The 20,113-nt window shown below is 36.7% G+C and overlaps 1 protein-coding gene and 1 non-coding gene across 2 annotated transcripts in view; one reads left to right on the top strand and one right to left on the bottom strand.

Moving 5' to 3' along the window:
• The window catches only part of GPC5 (glypican 5), a 1,102,001-nt gene that overhangs the window by 292,522 nt on the left and 789,366 nt on the right, over nt 1–20,113 (top strand). The window lies entirely within an intron of this gene.
• On the bottom strand, nt 12,832–12,938 carry LOC116871562. Its single transcript, XR_004383432.1, has one exon. It is a non-coding gene; the product is annotated as a U6 spliceosomal RNA (small nuclear RNA).

Genomic DNA, 20,113 nt, shown 5'->3' with positions numbered 1-20,113 from the left:
TTATTCCTTATGTTCCACAAGTAAGTGAAACCTCTGCTTGACTTATTTCACTCAGCATAATCCCTTCCCATCCCGTCCATGTTGATCCACAATTTGGGTATTCATCTTTTTTTTTTTTTTTTTTTTTAGTTTTTACAAATTTTTTTTAAATTTTATTTTTTATAAACATATATTTTTCCCCCCAGGGGTACAGGTCTGTGAATCGCCAGGTTTACACATTTCACAGCACTCACCATAGCACAGGGTATTCATCTTTTCTGATGGAGGTGTAATATTCCGTTATATATATGGACCATATCTTCTTCATCCATCATCTGTTGAAGGGCATCTTGGTTCTTTCCACAGTTTGGTGATTGTGGCCATTGCTGCTATGAACACTGGGGTCCAGATGGCCCTTCTTTTCACTACATCTGTATCTTTGGGGTAAATACCCAGTAGTGCAATTGCAGGGTCATAGGGAAGCTCTATTTTTAATTTCTTGAGGAATCTCCACACTGTTTTCCAAAGTGGCTGCACCAGCTTGCATCCACCAACAGTGCAAGAGGGTTCCCTTTTCTCCACACTTGTTGTTTCCTGTCATGTTAATTTGGGCCATTCTAACTGGTGTAAGTTGGTATACCTATGTGGGTTTTGATTTCAATCTCCCTGATGGCTAATGATGATGAACATTTTTTCGTGTGTCTGTTAACCATTTGTATGTCTTCTTTGGAGAAGTATCTGTTCATGTCTTCTGCCCTTTTATTGATATGATTATCTCTTTTGTGTGTGTTGAATTTGAGGAGTTCTTTATAGATCTTGGATATCATCCCTTTGTCTGTAGTGTCATTTGTGAATATCTTCTCTCAAACCCAAAGAGGGTTGCCTCTTTGTTTTGTTGACTGTTTCCTTTGCTGTGCAGAAGCTTTTATCTTGATGAAGTCCTAAAAGTTCAATTTTGCTTTTGTTTCCTCTGCCTTTGGAAATGTGTCTTGAAAGAATTTGCTATGGCAGATGTCAAAGAGGTTACTGCCTATGTTGTCCTCTAGGATTTTGATAAATTCCTGCCTCCCATTGAGGTCTTTTATCCATTTCATTGTGTATGGTGTAAGAGAATTGTATGAAGAATGTATATTCTTCTGTAAAAAGCTGTCCAATTTTCCCAGCACCATTTATTGAAGAGACTATCTTTTTTCCACTGGATATTTTTTCCTGCTTTGTCTTGACCATAGAATTGATGGTCCATATCTGGACTCTGTACTCTGTTCCACAGGTCTATGTGTCTGTTTTTGTGCCAGTACCATGCTGTCTTGGTGATCACAGCTTTGTAGTAAAGGTTGAAATCAGGCAATGTGATGCTCCCAGCTTTGTTTTTCTTTTTCAAAATTTTGTTAGCAATTTGGGGTTTTTCTGGTTCCATACAAATTTAAGGATTGTTCCAGCACTTTGAAAAATACCAGTGGAATTTTGATTGTGATGGCATTGAAAGTATAGATTGCTCTGGGCAGTATAGACATTTTAACAATGTTTATTCTTCTGATCCATGAGCATGGAATGCTTTTCCATCTTTTTGTGTCTTTTCAGTTTCTTTCATGAATGTTCTGTAGTTCCTTGAGTACAGATCTTTTACCTCTTTGGTTAGGTTTATTCCCAGGTTATCTTATGGTTCTTGGTGCTATAGTAAATGGAATAGATTTTCTCATTTCCCTTTCTATATTTTCATTGTTAGTGTATAAGAAAACAACTGATTTCTGTGCATTGATTCTGTATCCTGCCACATTACCGAATCACTGTATGAGTTCTAGTAGTTTGGGGGTGGAGTCTTTTGGGTTTTCCATATAAAGTATCATGTCATCTGTGAAGAGAGAGAGTTTGACTTCTTCATTGCCAATTTGAATACCTTTTATTTCTTTTTGTTGTCTGATTGCTGTTGCTAGGACTTCTATTACTATGTTGAACAAGAGCAGCAAGAGTGGGCATCCTTGTCCTGTTCGTGATCTAAATGGGAAGCCTGTCAGCTTTTCCCCACTGAGGAAGATTTTTGGTATGGGTTTTTCATGGATAGATTTTATGAAGTTGAGGAATTTTCCTTCTATCCCTATACTCTGAAGAGTTTTAATCAGGAACGGATGCTGTATTTTGTCAAATGCCTTTTCTGCATCAATTGAGAGGACCATGTAGTTCTTCTCTCTTCTCTTACTGATTTGTTCTATCACATTGATTGATTTGCAAATGTTGAACCACCCTTGCATCTCAGGGATAAATCTCCCAGATCATGGTGGATAATCTTTTTAATATACTGTTGGATCCTAATAACTAGGATCTTGTTGAGAATCTTGGCATCTGTATTCATCAGGGATATTGGTCTGAAATTCTCCTTTTTGATGGGGTGTTTGCCTGGTTTGAGGATCAAGGTAATGCTGGCTTCATAGAGTCTAGAAGTTTTCCTTCTGTTTCTATTTTTTGAAACAGTTTCAGGAGAACAGGTTGAATTTTTGGTAGAATTCCGCAGGGAATCTGTCAGGTCCTGGGCTCTTGTATTTTGGGAGGTTTTTGATCACTCCTTCAATCTTGTTACTAATCAGGTTGCCAGTTTCTTCCTGTTTCAGTCTTGGAAGTTTATAGGTTTCCAGGAATGTATCCGTTTCTTCTAGGTTGCTTAACTTATTGGCATATAGCTGTTGATAATAATTTCTGATGATTGTTTGTATTTCCTTGGTGCTAGTTGTGATCTCTCCCTTTTCATTCATAATTCTATGAATTTGGGTCCTCTCTCTTTTCTTTTGGATTAGTGGCCAGTGGTTTATCAATCTTATTGATTCTTTCAAAGAACCAGCTTCTAGTTTTTTTGATGTGTTCTACTGTATCTCTAGTTTCTAACTCATTGATCTCTGCTCTAATCTTGATTATTTACCTTCTTGTGCATGGGGTTGGCTTAATTTGTTGTTGATTTCCAGTTCTGTGAGGTATAAAGAGAGCCGGTATATTTGGGATTTTTCATTTTTTTTGAGTGAGGCTTGGATGGCTATGTATTCCCCCTTAGGACCACCTTTGCCATCACAAGTAGGCAGAGAGGCAGGCAGAGAGAGAGCGGGAAGCAGGCTCCCTACTGAGCAGAGAGCCCAATGCGGGCTCCATCCCAGGACCCCGAGATCATGATCTGAGCCGAAAACAGAGGCTCTAACCCACTGAGCCACCCAGGCACCCCCCAAACATTCTTAAGCAGGATGGTCTGTAGCTTCCAAGTGTTTGAATTCCTTCCAACTTTTTCTTGTGGTTGTGTTCCAGTTTCAAAGCATTGTGGTCTGAGAATATGCAAGGAAAAATCTCAATCTTTTGGTATCATTTGAGCCCTGATTTGTGATCCAGTATGTGGTCTATTCTGGAGAAAGTTCCATGTGCACTCAAGAAGAATGAGTATTCTGTTGTTTTAGGGTGGAATGTTGTGTATAGATCTATGAGGTCCATCTGGCCCAATGTGTCATTCAAAGCTCTTGTGTCTTTGTTGATTTTCTGTTTAGACGATCTGTCTATTACTGAGAGTGGCAAGTAAAGATCCCCTACAATTAATGTATTCTTATCAATATGACTCTTTATTTTGATTAACAGTTGGCTAATGTACTTGGCTGCTCCCATATTGGGGGCATAAATATTTTCAATTATTAGATCTTCTGGGCGGACAGATGCTTTACGAATGATGTAGTGTCCTTCTTTATCTCAGACTACAGTCTTTAGCTTAAAATCTAATTTATCTGATATAAGAATCACTACCCCAGCTTTCTTTTGAGGCCTGTTGGCATGAAAGATGGTTTTCCATCCCTTCTCTTTCAGTCTGGATGTATCTTTAGGTTCCAAATGTGTCTCTTGTAGACAGGATATGGATGGGTCCTGTCATTTTATCCAGTCTGCAACCCTGTGCCATTTTATGGGAGCATTTAGGTATTTCATGTTGAGTGATTATTGAAAGATAAGCTTTTATTGACATCATGTTGCCTGTGAAGTCCTTGTTTCTATAGATTGTCTGTAAATTTCTATTCTATGTCCCTCTTGGGTTCTTTCTTCTTTTATAGAACCCCCTTTAATATTTCTTGTAATGCTAGCTTGGTGGTCACATACTTTTTTAAACCTTGCCAGTCTTGGAAGCTCTTTATCTTTCCATCCATTTTGCATGTCAGCCTTGGTTGATAAGGTATTCTTGGTTTCATGATCTTCTCATTTAGTGCCCTGAATATATCTTGCCAGTCTGTTCTGGTTTGCCAGGTTTCTGTGGACAGATCTGATGTTATTCTGATGGTCCTTCCTCTGTATGTAAGGAATCTCTTCCCCCTAGCTGCCCTTAAGACCTCCTGTCTGAAATTATGATTCATAAATATCGCAATTAAGTGTCTGGAGGTCTTTTGTGTGTGTATGTGTGTGTGTGTGTGTGTGTGTGTGTGTATAGATCTTTCTAGACTCATTGATCTTGGAGTTGTCCTTTCTGCCTCTAGGACATGAACACTTGTTCCATTCCCCAGATTAGGGAAATTTTCATCCAGAATTTATTCAACTATATCTTCTAGTCTTCTCTATGGATCCTCAGGAATCCCAGTAATTCTGATGTTGGAACATTTCATGGTGTCATTTATTTCCCTAATTCTGTTTTCATGGCTTCCCCTGATCCTTGTTTTCTATCAGTTTGTGTTCTAGATCACTAATTCTATCTTCAGCCTCTGTTACCCTAGCTGTTAGAGTATTTAGATTAGATGTGATCTCATTGATAGCATTTTTTAGTACTGCCAGATCAGCCCTCTTTTCCACCCTTAGATACTCTATGTTGCCACTAATAGTATTCTCCAACCTAGCCATTGCCTGGAGAGTTGTTACCCTGAATTCCCTTTCCAACATTCTGTTTATGTCCATATCCAATAGTTCTGTGGCAGAAGCCACAATCTCTAAATTTTTCCCCTTTTGGGTGTTCCTCCTCCTAGTGGTTTTGGTGAGAGCTGGTTGAGGGGATGTAGAGCTGAAAATATCAACCAGGATCCAGGCAAGGTGCACCAAGTCTCCAGTGTGGGCAGGGTTCAGCAGGGTTCAGCAAGGAAGGCTCCTTGTAGCGTCAGACGGGATGATTTGTATAATAATATTTATGTACTCTGATTATGGTCATAATATGCTATTAAATATGCACTTATTATTGTAAATAAGATGTATTTTGTTATAACTGTGCTATTTGATTATATTAACTGTATATTCAAAATTGAGGCTTGACTAAACCGTGAAAGTCTTAGATGTTTATAAAAATCTTTTGATACATCCCATCAAAGAGGAGTTAAAATACAAAGAGGTTGGAAGACATGGTTTCAGAAGACAGTATTAAAAGTCAGCCAAGAGGGCAAAAAGGCTCCTTACATGCTCGAATTGTCTACATGTGTATCTCTCCAGAAGGCCAACACATCCATTGCTAGTACATTTGTTGTAAGTTTTGAAAACACATAGTGTTTTTTTACTTAGCAGGGTTTCTGTTTTATACACCGACTTTTTCAATTCTTAAAACAATAATCCATGATCTTTCTCATGTTCACTTTAAAAAACTTGATCTGGCAATATAATATTTGCCTGAATAAGTAATTAAAAATTTTCCCATGCAGTTAAATCAAGTATTTTTCCTCTGATATAAAGCAGCTCATAATGGTTTTTTTTTTTTTTCCCTCAGTTTCATTATTCAGTTGACCAGTGGTTTGGTGACTATATTGACAAAATAAATGACAAAAAGAATCTCACCATATATTTCTGGGGGTCATTTAATTTTTTTTCCTTAAAAAGAAAACAGAAAATAACATCGTGATAATTGTCAACATAATCTAGACTTTCAATTAAAATACAGTTCAGTTGGAATAGATTTCTTTCTATATGACTTAGATAAAGTTTCTTTTTTCTTCTCTTATCATGTCAAATGAAAATAGCTATGCAAATTTTTAGCAAATTTCAAGAGAAGTTTTGGTATGGCCTGAAAAATATGGGCCATATAAAAAATTCATAGAAGCATACCTCACTGATAAACATTTTGAGAACAGCTGAAACAGAGCCATGATTTTTACCTAAATTGACAGTCTAACTGGAATAATCTGATCAAAAATATATACCTAATATGCAGCTTACCAAATATATCTGTATATATCTATATATTTATATCTGTATAAATCTACATATTATTTATTTTATATTATTTTTCATGGTCCAGGAAGATAACCCTCTGCTCCTGTACCCAAGTCATTTTCTGTTTGTTTAAATGACTTTATTTTTCCTTTTAGCGTTTATCATTTCGTGACCTTATAATATATGTTTATTTTTTAAAAATTTTCCTAAATCCCCACAGTCTGGAATAGAGCCTAGCATTTAATATCCATTAAATGAATATTTGTTGAATAAATAAGGATGGGAAGAGAGTAAACTAGCATTGCTTTAAAATCTCAGCTCCAAATAAAAAGCCACAAGGGAAGCAGGAATTATAGGTGTTTATGTACCATTGAGCTTTTTTCATATTCTCAATTCTTCTTAGTTGTTTTCTTGGGGGAATTAACTGTAATGATGATTAATGGTTCCTTTACGAAATGCTGGGTAGGGACATAGTCCAAAATGAGTGAAACTACTGATATTACATAAAATGACATTTTGTAGTGTTTTAACCATGAATTGCCTCTAAAGGCAATATTGAATGTAATGAGATAATTACAGTTTTGGGTGCTAGATAAAACTAGATTGAAATCTTAATTACCTTTATTTCATTATGACCAAAAAAATCTATAAAAAGAACAGCCAGCCTCCATTTTTATGATAGAAGTGAAGAGAAAAAGCAGTCTAAAAAAGATTTTTTTTTTAGCCAGAATATATTAAATCTGAAAGAATTTGGAAAGAAATTCAGTATTAGCTTGCATTTTTTTGTATGCATTATCCCTGATAAATTCTAAGTGGAAAGTAGAGAAAGCTGGCCATGAAACTTTATGTCATAACACCTGTCTTCCTGGAACATGGAAAATGATAGAAAAACATTACAAAAGCTTTTAAATAATAAAGTAAGTGAGAAAGAAATGGGGCCCCTGTTGAAAGTAAGATTATAATAGGAAATGAGGAGCGTGTACTAATGTGTTTATGTTTGCAAGTTTGGTGAGTTCTTCGTACCTGACTGTTGTTAATTCCAGCTGTCTGGATATCAGAATCCATGTGTGTGATATTCACAGGGAGGATTTTAGATAGTGCACTTGAATTATAGCAACAAATACAGCTTTTTTATTTTTTATTTTTTTGACATTGGGAAAAGGTAATTTAAAGCCTAGATCTTCTCTATTAAAAAACAAACAAACAAACTAAAAGGAATAGCATATTTAGACAATTTCAGGTATCAGTTATCAGAAGATGGCTTTAACAGATTGCTTTTATGGTGGTGTCTACTTTAGGAGGAAGATGATGAAGACTCTTATTTTGATAAGGGGCAAGAGGAGGGAGAACTCTTGAGACTGAACAAAGCAAAAATTGTTGAGATTCAGTTGAGTCAGTGCCACGCCCCTGAGTCCAAAAGGCAGAAGAAGGGGGGTAACGGGCTTGGCGATGGCAGTGGGGAGGCAGAGGCAAACATCGCCTGTTTTCCAATTTAACATTCAGAGAATTAGATACATTACACAAATAATTTTTCCAATATTTAATTTTAAATCTCAAACAAATATTTTTCCTAATGTTTTAAGTGGAGTTTGTGAACTATGACTTGACCATTTCTACAAAAATTAGGACATCTTTTTCCAAACTGTGCTATTCAAAACCCAGTGTTTTTAGAAATATTTAAAGGATCACACAAAGAAAACATGGCTTCATGATCAAATAGCTTGGAGAAATCCCGCACATGCCATTTTTACTGCACGCGTTAGAGGATAATAGTGACTCCAAGAAGTTGCTGAAAGGAAATTAGCTTAACTTGATTTAATTTCATATTTTTTAAAATACATTTGATTATAGAACTCATTTTTGTAGAAAACATTTTGGAAGATACTAATTTTTTTAAGGAGCACAGTTGGGGAATTAAAGGCATCATTATTAATAATCCTTTATTACCATTCTTCTCAAACTTTAATATACCTACGAATCTCCTAGGAAACTTGGTAGAGTACAGATTCGGCTTCAGCATTTGCTGGAGGTGGGAATGGGAGTCCCCATTTCTAACCGGGTCCCTGGTGATCCCCAGCCTGCCCTTCTGGAGGCCACACTTTGAACAGCATCGGTCCATTGCACCATGGTTCTTAAGCTCCACAGAGATTGTTGAGACATGGAAAGATGGAAAGCGACTTTTGCACTAGTGACTTCAGCCTCTTAGGCTAATGACATGAAACAAATTGTTTGGATGGAGTCTTTTAATTTCAGCCTTGATTAGCATTAGGATTACAGAGTGAAGGTAAAAGATAGATAGAGATAGATAGATGGATAGAGCAGGCCCCTGTCGTGTAGAAATTAACAAAAAGAACACTTAAAGAAGAGTCTGTTCCACAGCTCCAAGACTGCTCTCCTCCAGACCATACATATAAAAAGGGAGATGTGGAAAGAGAAGATTCCTGATAGGGCTGGTTTAACAGAGCTCCTGCACCTGTTCTATTCCTTCTCTCTCCTTCCCTCTACCCCTCCCTCCCTCCCTCCTTTCTTCCCCTCCCTCTCTCTCTTTCTCTCTTTCCTTTTCTTTCTCTTCTTTCTTGTTTGGTTCTTTATTGTCCCCTCTTTCTTCCTTTTTGTTTTTTGAGATGCTATTCAGATTGTTGTAATCGTATTTCTTTTTTTTTTTTTAAGATTTTTTTTTTTAATTTATTTGACAGACAGATCACAAGTAGGCAGAGAGGCAGGCAGAGAGAGACAGGAGGAGGCAGGCTTCCTGCTGAGCAGAGAGCCTGATGAGGGACTCAATACCAGGACCCTGAGATCATGACCTGAGCCGAAGGCAGAGGCTTTAACCACTGAGCCATCCAGGCGCCCCTGTAATCTTATTTCTAAAAAAAAAAAAATCTATGCATGCATATCTGGAAATATATACAAATTATATTACTCTGCATTAATCTGTATCAATAAGAATTTTTTTTTTTTTCTGACAAATGATAAGGCAATTTTCTGCCCCTAGAACTGTCACCTCTTTGTGAGCTAATACTATTGGGTTTATTCTGTTTAACGGGCCTTCGCTTGGAGTCAGTTTATTGAGCGTTTACTGTGAATCAGAAATCATGCTGGTATTTTATGTATATTAATTAGCTTAGGGCTCACCCTTCCCCAAGTTTTAATGTAGGGGTTTTAATCTCTATTGATATAGTAAAATGAGGTCTGCTGTATATTAGCAAGTCTAAGCCATACCTAGGTCATATGAGTAGTGAAACCAGTCTTTGAACCTAGTGAGCTAACAAAGTTTGTACTTGTAGCAACTATGACAAAGGAGAGTATAAACATTTGGTATCTGCAAGGAGTTTGCTTCATGCTGCAAGTGAAATGTAAATTTGGGTGGGGGGTATTTGTTCTCTATTTACGATGCTATTGCAAACATTGTACCATAGTTCTTCCTTTGCCCATTATTTACAATAACTGCAATTTAATATCATCTCAAGAGCTCACATTAAACTATACAGAATCCCCAAGATTAAAGAAAAATATGCTTTGATTTTATTTCTAATTCTTGTTGGGGGATGAGAATTTGAACTATTCTGAGTTTTATGGGTATCCTATATATGTTCATGGACATAAAATTAATTCCCTGTGTCTCAAGGGTAGCACAGACATAAAAAGGCCAATTACAATTTTATGAATAGGAAATATAAGATCCGGGGCTTCGATTTTCTCTATTGTTGCATTCTAAATAACAGCGCTGTTTCTAGGGAATACTTACATCCTTTCTGACACAGAACAACTAGGAACTTTCATTAGAGAAAAATCAAAGCAGATGCAATGTGAGTCCCCATATAGTGCAAGTCACGTTAAAATAGATTCCAAACTGGTGTCTTGTTTTGATGAAAACTCAGAAGACAATTTGGAGACTGTTTGTCAGACTCCAGAGACTGGGGCACAGATGGAGTTCTGAATTAAGTGACTTTGTATTTTGAGATTTGAAATGAGCCCTAGTCCCAAATGTATATTTCAATGATTGTGAACTAATTGGTTGTGGTAATTGATTATTAAAAGGTTTATATTCTTAAAATCGTGAGGTTCAAAAGGAGTCATTTAGACATTTGTAGAAGAGTAAAGATGCAAATTTTATCTCTAGATTAATATATGTAGACAGAATTGAATGAGCCATATTTTGGTTGGTGCAGTCACAGAATATTCTGGATTCGTGAATTTTCCATAAAGCCGAAGGAAATTCCTTGAGATACCAAAAATTTAAATATTTTAAGTAGTTTAATATGGACAACAAAATTTACTTCTTGCTTCCCTGTTGCCCTGAGCAATTTTGAAGTGAATGTTATTTAGACTTTTTCTGGTTGACCAAAAAACATCCCGAACGCTAACTCATTCAACAAATACTCATTTCACAAAGACGTAATGTATACTTACAATGTGCCACGCTGTGTTCTCGGTTTCATCAACAAAAAACACATGCCTCTGCCTTTGGAGAGAGAAAGGCAGCTTATCTAATGCATGTAAAAGTGGCCTGTATTTCAGGCTAAAAAATATGGAGGGTCAAGGAAGCTAGAGGTCCCAGTTTTATACAGGGTGCTCAGGAGAGGCCTTCCTGAGCTAGTGGTGTTTGAAGAAGTTAGCCATATGCTGTCTGAGAGACCAGCATCTCCAGCAGAGGGAATTGTAAAGGTTCTTAGTCAGGAGCATATCCAGCTTGATGACGGCAAGCATCCCGGTGTGGCTGGAAAGGGGACGTGGCAGTGGACTGCCGTAGGAGATCATTGGGATCTCCCCAGGTCATGATCCACATTTGTGGTAAAGTCCTCACTCCCATGTAGGAGATGGAGGGAGGCATTGTGTTTTGCTGAAATGTGAATGTTTGTTTGCTTTCAGCTTACCCAGGTATACTCATAAATACTCTATTCGTGTGTTAGAACATTTGCTCACAGGGGCGCCTGGGTGGCTCAGTGGGTTAAGCCTCTGCCTTCGGCTCAGGTCATGATCTCAGGGTCCTGGGATCGAGCCCCGCATCAGACTATCTGGTCAGCAGGGAGCCTGCTTCCCCACCCCCTCTCTCTGCCTGCCTCTCTGCCTACTTGTGATCTCTGTCTGTCAAATAAATAAATAAAATCTTCAAAAAAACACAAAACAGAAAACATTTGCTCACAATTAGGCATCCAGAAGGCTCAGGTCTGGCGGAGACTGACTATTGAGAAGGGAGGCAAGGGAACAGAGCAAGACACCAGGCTGTGCTTCATCAAGGAGGTGCTGACACCATGGCCATAAATGAAGAACAGTCCCACCCAGGCTACATGTCCCTTTGCAGAATCAGGAGACATCTTCTCCTTTCTTCTGTGATACAACCCACAAGAGCATCATGCCCTCTTCCCTTTATCACTCACTCGGTCTCTCCTTCTACAAATCACTGTGATTGTCAGACTTCCCTAACGCAGGCTTAAGTCCTACTCTGGAGCTGTGGTAGAATAGGCGTCTCTGTTTCCTTTCCCACTCTCTTTTTTTTTTTTTTTATTTTCCTGTAGATGAATGTGTGTCAAAGATTCTATCAACTCAGTTAATGAGACAACCCGTAGGTATTACAACTGGCTCAGAGAGAGCTCAGGTACCACACAGGTACGTCCAAATAGGGAATGCTGGAATGAATTTATCCTTCTCACTTCTGATTCTTGTGGCTCAGCAAGTACATCTAAAACCAAAGAGAAACTCTTTATGGCCTATGCTAAAATAACTTGGCATAAGTGAGCTATATTTTCCTAGATTTTTACTTTGCCTGCTAATATACCTCTTTTCTGTTAGAAGAACAAAGACCCTCTTACATCTCCTTGGGGATTATAGCTCCCTTTTTACAAACCATTTTTTTCCAAATAACTATAGGACCTGCTGATATGTAAGTGCCCTCGTGTCTAAAGACTGTGTCAAGTACCCTACAAACACTGTGTTCCTTTATCTACACAGGGTCCGCATGGGGTAAATGCTGCCAGCACTCTCCTACTTTTACAGATCAGGAAAGCGAGACTCCCCAGGGTTCATACGTTGAACCCTGAAGTCATGGCTGGTACACATCTACAAACGGAGTCCAGACTGCAAAACTCCCTAATTAATCTACATCCTCAGACATGCCCCAACAGCAGTTAAGTTTTATGGGATATGGGGAACATCCAGATTTTATACCTGTATCCTCTGAACCCCTTACCAAAGAGACTCGGGCCGAAATGGATGAGGTGGGCCAGGCCAGGAGGTGTAGAGGATGCTAAGAACATGGTTCCTGGCTGTGCCTTTTTGCTCTTCACAGAAATATCTGGAGAATTGGAAATACAAGGTAAGACAGGAAGGAATTTGTAAAGATGAGTTAACAAGTTTGATTTGCTTCTGTAAACTGTAGAGAATTAAACAGGCTTTCAGGAGGAAAGTGACCTTGTTCATTAGCATAAATTGAAAATACGTTAATATTGGAGCTCCCATTCTAATTAAGACGGGAAACGGAACAGTGGCAGGCTGATGGCATTGGGCATGCGAGGCATTCTGTTTTATCATGTGTAGAAATAGACCCAGTGATGGCCAGTTAGTTTATGATAGAAACTGATTAGGTCTCACATTTCTTGGCTCTGCATATTTGTTCTTTCTCCATTTCATTTTAATGAAATGAAATGTATTTAGGTTTCCCATCAATGAAGATGGTAAAATTATGACATGTTCAATTCACGTTTTACTTTCTTTTTTTTCTAAACTGTGGGATGCCTCACATATTTGCATGTCCAGTTTCTTGTGCGGGGGTCATGCTAACCTCTGTGTCATTCCAATTTTAGTATATGTGCTGCGGAAGTGAGCACTCACATTTTTTTTAATGGTAAGTTAATTCCATAGATCTACAAAGAAATGCTTTTCTTCCTCCCCATTCCTTCCCTAAATTCTCTGGTGCATACCAGTTATTTAGGAGAACAGAGGGAGTGTGTTAACAGGCATGCGTGCACGCGCACACACACACACACACACACCCCACAAATTAGAAGTTGCCAACTATCAGATGGGAGAGAACGCTGAACTCACAAACTGGAAATTTCTTCCTTGTCTTAATGCATAGGTTAGAATACATATTTTATTTTATTCAGGTTTGATTTATTTAAAATGTATTTATTTATACTTAGGTCAATTTATACATAGGTATACTTGGACACAGGTTATATTTAATTTACCATTGAGTATGTGTGTTTCCAAAATGTGAAAGTTGATTTAATAAAATGCTCCAGAAGGGAATTATGTATTTTGGACACATCTTTTCTAAAGCATATTTTACATGCCTTCAACCAACTTTATTACTTAAAAATCAGTTCCTAAATCCTAGATGACCTCATCAGATAACACCAACGTAGTTAAGCACTGTACCATACAAATTAGTTTTTAAATTTTTCTAAATGACTTATTGGTTGTTAGCTATCATTTAAGGGAAACAATTATAACTTCCGTTTTAATTTTTTTTTTTGATAGTTTTACAAGCTTTCTACTGCTGCTGCACCAAATTAGGGCAAATCTAGTAGCTTCATGTAGTATGACAGTTCTGGAGGCCAGAAATCTGAAATAAGTCTTCTGGGGCTACCATTACAGGTTGTGTTCCTCCTGTTGTCTCAAGGGACAACAGGCTCTCTGGACAAAGGTTGTCTGTTGCAGCCTTTTCCAGCTTCTAGAGGCTCCCTACTTTCCTTTGTTCCTGACCACAACAATGCCAACTCTGCTTCCATCATCACTACTCCTCTGACCCTTAGACTCCTACCTTTTTCCTCCCCGGACTTATAAAGACCCATGGCCGGGGTTTTGGGGAGGGTTACATTGGGCCCATGTAGATAAACCAGGTTCATGTTCTCACTTCAAAAAAAATTTTTTTAAAAGATTTTATTTATTTATTGGACAGACAGATCACAAGTAGGCAGAGAGGCAGGCAGAGAGAGGGAAGCAGGCTCCCCGCTGAGCAGAGAGCCCGATGCGGGGCTCCATCCCAGGACCCTGAGATCATGACTGGAGCCGAAGGCAGAAGCTTTAACCTACTGAGCCACCCAGGCGCCCCTCACTTCAAAATTCTTAATCACATCTGCAAAGTCCCTTTTTGCCATGTAAGGTAACATACTCATGGAGTTTTGGGGATTCGAATATGGAAATCTGTGGAGAGAGAGAAAACATCATTCGCTTTACTACAGTAGTGTTCTGCTTTCTCTTTTTATTATTTGTTCTACAATCCTTTATCTGTAAATTTCCTGTAATATATTTTAATATAACTATATAATAATATTTTAAAATATTTATTTATTTTAGAGAGAGAGAGTGTATAGGTGGGTGGAGAGGCAGAGGGAGAAGAAGAGAATCTGAGGCAGTCTCCCTGCTGAGCATAGAGCCCAGATGCAGGTCTCCATCTCACAACCCTGAGATCATGACCTGAGCTGAAATCAAGAGTCAGATGCTTAACCGACTGAGCCACCCGGGCACCTCGATATATAACAATATGTTTAATTTTTTTAAAAAAGCTAGTGGTCCCATGCCATGCAAATTAAATTAGAATGATGCATGAATTTTGAGTTGCTAATTTTCATTTGCTTGTTCTTTTATTCCATTACCATGATTTACGTAGTTTTAAGACATAAAATATGGCAATTTAGTTACTTTATTCTAAAATGATGACAATGTTCTTGAGTTCATACCCTTTCCAACGCAAATGAAGAGGTATAATGCTAGATCGAATCTAATAAAACAGTTCCTAATTTGATTAACCTCAATTACCTAGTATAAATTGATGCTTTTTCCAAGTGTCTTATTGAGATCTTGTCCCATGTTTGATTTAAAGTTGACCACCAGTTCTTTCTCATACTTCCTATTGAGGTGGGAAGTTCATTGCCTCTTTCTCTGAACCTGGGCCGGCTCTGTGACTGGCTTTTTCAAATGGATTGGAGTAGAAATGATGCCAAGGGATTTCATGTCTGGGTGTCAAGAGATTCATGGTTTCCATTACACCCCTCTTGGACCACTCCCTCCATGTGACAAGAGAATCTTGGTTAGGGTCCTCTGGGATGGCCAGAAGACATCTAATACATTGGTTTTAGCAGTTAGCAGAGGACCTTTAGTTTTTGTTTGTTTGTTTTTGTTTTAATTTTTAAACTTCATTATTTAGAGTTGTTTTAGGTTCACAGAAAAAAAAAATTGAGTGGAAAGTACAGAGAGTTTCCATATACCTTCTTCTTCACTATCAGTGTCTAGCACCAAATAGCACACTTGTTACAATCAATGAGCTTACATTGAAATGTCATTATCACCCAAAGTCCATAGTTTACTCTAGGTTGAGTTTTTAGATTCTTATTCTTTCTTCACTTCAGGGATGGAAACAAATGTTCAGGGCTTCTGTTATCCCAATTAGCAAACTCTGGACTCTGGGACTTTGCAATGTCTTGTGCTCTATCATGTTTTCTAATTACCTAGCCCTTCTTCATTTTTGTTCATGAACCTCTGAATTTTTTTTTATTCCCTTCTCATAAAACCTTATATTTTATGTAAGAACACTTGACCTTTGGTGCATGTGTTTTTTACTAAACTGCATTCTACTCTTTCACTATTCAGAAGTAAAGGGTAATCATGCAAGGATTACTTATTATTTGGCTATAACATCTCAGAATATGTTTGCATTTATATCATCTTAAAATGCCTCAGATGAGAAGACCACAAAAAATAGTCTCAATAATGAGGTACATCTGGAGGGTAAACAAGGAGATTCAAAGTCATTGCAGAAAGATCATCAGTGCTTTTACCACTTTGGCTAAAAAGAAACATCAGTACAAATCAAGGTCCCCAAAGGCAAACTATTGTTTTTAAGTTAAAGACATATGTATAGACATATCTCTCTGAATGCCTGTGCTCTAATATTATTTTATATAGAAGGACATACACATATGTGTTTTTACTTGAAACTTTATTCACACAATAGTATACGGTTGAGATTTTCCCATGTCTGTATATAATACCTTTTATAACAACTGTAGTTTTCATTTAAAAAGGTATACATCCATTTATGCAGCCATGACAGATTGTTAAGATTTTTTCATATTTTCATTGTTATAAATAATATTTGGATGGATGTCTTCTTAACTATAAATTTGTTTACTACTAAAGTATATATAAAATACATTACCCTCTTTTGCATAAGGATATAAAGACTTATTTAAATAAAGTGGGGTACCTGGGTGGCTCAATGGGTTAAGGCCTCTGCCCTCGGCTCAGGTCATGATCCCAGGGTCCTGGGATCAAGCCCCGCATCAGGCTCTCTGCTCCACAGGGAGCCTGGTTCCTCCCCTCTCTCTCTGCCTGCCTCTCTGCCTACTTGTGATCTCTCTCTGTCAAATAAATAAATAAAATCTTAAAAATAAATAAATAAATAAAGTGCCCACTTTTACACATAGGAATTTCTCACATTTATCTTAGATTTCATTTTTGGGGGGAATTTTATCATTTTAATATTATAAATATATTTGCTGTAGGTAGATAGTGAATAGGTTGATAGATTGATAGATTAATAGATTGATGGATCAATCCATAAAAATAATTTTTGAATGATTTTTCAGGTCTCAATTCTCCAATTTTATATTCTCCAATTCTATCATATTCTGCCCTTTATTAAGAATTGAATATACCTGCAATAGTAAAATAAGAAAGAACTGATAGATTTTTATGGACTTGTAAATACATGAATTATTGATTCAAATGTAGTTGTTGTAGTGATAGTAGTTGCCCTTTGTGTTGAACCTAAGTCATTCTAGCTTTAAAATTTAAAGTAAATATTAAAATAATTTTAGCTATCCTAAACATGGAGTATAAAGAACTATGGTTTTCTTTAACTTGATTTTCCATTGGTTTACTTTTTGTCACTTCAGAGAAAACTCAGAGAAAAAAATATCTTGATGTGTTTTTCAGAGCCTCTCTAACTGTACCTTAATTTGGGTTCTTATCAATAACAAAACAAAGAATTCTCAAAGCTCTTTTTGTTACTTCATAGTACAGAAAAGGAGACATCTATCTAAGGATAACTTTCTCACATGGCCATGAAGGAGCCATTGAGAATGGCAGAGTGATACAATTTTATCACGAAGGAGCAGAAGTCACTGAAATTTGGATTTAAAAAATCCATACATAATTACAAACAATGCTTGTCAGGTTGCCATTGCCAATTTTAAAAGAATGAGTTACAATTTGAGAATGGAAATTATTGAAGAAAGAAGAAAAATTGTGCTATTTCATTAATTCAGTATACCTTAACTTGTCACCAACCCTACTTAATTATTTGGCATATTTTAAAAATATTTTAGAAGTCGATCATGTGTAGCCTATTGCTTGCAGCGATTTGAAAGCAGTAGAGGCAAACTGCAAACTCTAGGTTAATTGTGTTTGAATTCTAAGACATTGACCAGACCTACTGCAAAGCATAAAGGATATCTCAGTTTCTCCCCAGGAATTACTCCAGGGCTTGGAACAGGCTAAGTTCTTATTGGTCCCTCTTTGTAACCAGGCTTCTCTTCAGATAATGCATAACACTTTAGTCCATAGGACGTGGCAGAACCTATTGCTTTGGAGATGTGATTTCTCCTGGAAATGGCTGATAAATCACAATTATATAAACTGGGGGAAGACATAACATACCTATCAGCTGCATAATAATTATCATGGCAAGAGGAACCTATTGCATTTGCAAGATTAGAACTAACAGGCTTTTCAGAGTGTGCAATAAATCAGTTTTGAAAATGCCAAGTCAAATCAGGTGTGCCAAGCTATTAAGTAGAGTTTGGTTTACAACAAAACCAGAAATTGAGTTATAGAATTTGTTTTAGACACTTCATTTGCAAAGTACATAAGCAATACTAAAAGGTATGGCACATTTGCATACGCAACAATTTTATGCACTTGTTGGAAAAAAATTCAAACTGCAATGCAAAATAGGACTATTTGTATTTAAAGGGAATAAAATCAATTCACAAAATTAAATTTTTAGAGCTAATAATCACTCCTATAGTTTTAATATAATCTAGAAATTGTATTTTTCTTTATAATTAGATAAAAGCATACAACTTAAGCAAAACCATTCAGTATGCTCCCCTGTAAACTAATTCTGTGAGCAAAGGACAGTCATACCTTCTTGGAGAATGGGACAGTTTTGCTGTGTCAGTAAGGACTACATTTTATTCTGGTCTCAGTTTTCTATAGCTATCCCTCAGGATTTATTACTAAAAGTGAAAAGCGACTTTTAGTCGTTTACTTCTTTTAATTTGTTTATATGACATGTTGCATAATATTTCATTAAGGAGAAAAGTTCCTCTTAAACAAACAAATGATATGCTAGACTCCAAGGTCTTTTTTTATTCTAGTATCTATTCTATGTTGCTAAGAACAGCAAGAATTTATCATTATGTCTTAACATGTTTTCAAGTTTTGATGTTGATGAAGCCATGCTTCTGTTTTTATATTTTAATTTTTTTTTCACTTTACATGCTTTCTTATCTCCTAAAGATCAAGCAATGAAGTCAAAGAAAGAAGGCTAAAATGATTAGGAAAGGAAGCATTGTGTATTCTTTTTTTTGGTTTATTGATTGGAGTTTATATTCTGGCCATTCTGTAGAGCATTTTTGTTATGAATTAATAACTGTTGACTGAATAACTGATAATATAGTGGTAGGTGTTCACGTGTGCATAATATACTTTTAGGACCTGTTGGTGGGACTAGCTGATTAAATAATGTCTCTGCTCATTTGCATTGGTTTAGTCCATATCCAATTTTTATATTCGATTACTTATATATAACTCTAAATTTTTTCAAACATTTGTAGAAGTAAATGAGAGGGTTTCTTTTCAATAAAGTTTGACTATTAGAGGATGTTTTCATGTTTTAGTGTAGTAATAACCAAATATGCCTAATCCTACAAAATGATTACTATAGAAAAGTTCAATTTTATTTCAATGAAGCTGTTAGTATTTAAGACATCTTTCTTGAATTTAACGTGTGTGTTTGCACATTATTTGAATATCCATGTTGGTGGCAAATTTGTGGGTGAGTTGATTTTGTAAAATAGTAAACTTTCGAGTCCAGAAAACAATGTGGATTATCAAGATGCATTTTAACCTATTTGTGATGAAGGAGGAACTCTCCAATTCCATAATGGTTTGCCATCTGACTCTGAAATCGTGTTCCAAGGGGAATGAAAAGATTTCTTTTATTCTTTGTAGTTGAAGTACAATTTACATGCAGTGAAATGCACAGATCTTAAACAGGCAATTTGCTGCATTTTAACAAATGCTTAATCTGTGTGATACACATTCCTCACCCTTCATTTAGCAAACATTTATTGAACACCAGGTGAGAGCCCCTAGTTGCTAGAGATACAGTTATGAATCAGGTCAAATTATCACAGAGAGATATGGGGAGGAAGTCGAGAAAATGTGTCATTAAGTGGTAGAACCTCTATTATGTACGTATTTACAGGAAGGAGAAACAGCCAGAGAGTGGATCACTTTGATTTGGGCAAGCAGATTCAGAAAGACTGCCTATCAGAGGTGAGATTTGCCCTCCATGCTACCACTTCATGAATTGGCAGGGAAAGTGAGAGATGCCAAATTTGCATTATAATTCCCAGCAACCTGGGACCAAAGGCTCTTTCTTCAAATCAATTTCTTAAGTTGATTAATGGGTAAATGTCATAGTACTTATTCAGTGTCATGAGATTCACTGCAATCCCCAAAACAGTTGGGTTTACATCATTAATAATAACATTGTTATAAGTTGCATTCCATAGTCACTTAAATTTCCAAATGAAAGTTTCGTGTTTTTGTTTTTTTTTTAATTTCAAATGTCACAGTTTGTTAGGTCCCATTAAAGAAAATGACCAAATGGTTGTCCAAATCAAATAAACTTGTTGCCTATTGAAAGGGCTGTGGGAAGGATAAAACATAGAGTGAAACCTTATAAAAAAAAAGCTTCCTTATTATT

The sequence above is a fragment of the Lontra canadensis genome, unplaced genomic scaffold (assembly GCF_010015895.1).
Source record: "Lontra canadensis isolate GAN:19392208 unplaced genomic scaffold, GSC_riverotter_1.0 scaffold26, whole genome shotgun sequence".
Lineage (NCBI taxonomy): Eukaryota > Metazoa > Chordata > Mammalia > Carnivora > Mustelidae > Lontra > Lontra canadensis.
Note: the sequence above shows the minus strand (reverse complement) of the source record. Positions and strands in the feature narration are given on the sequence as shown.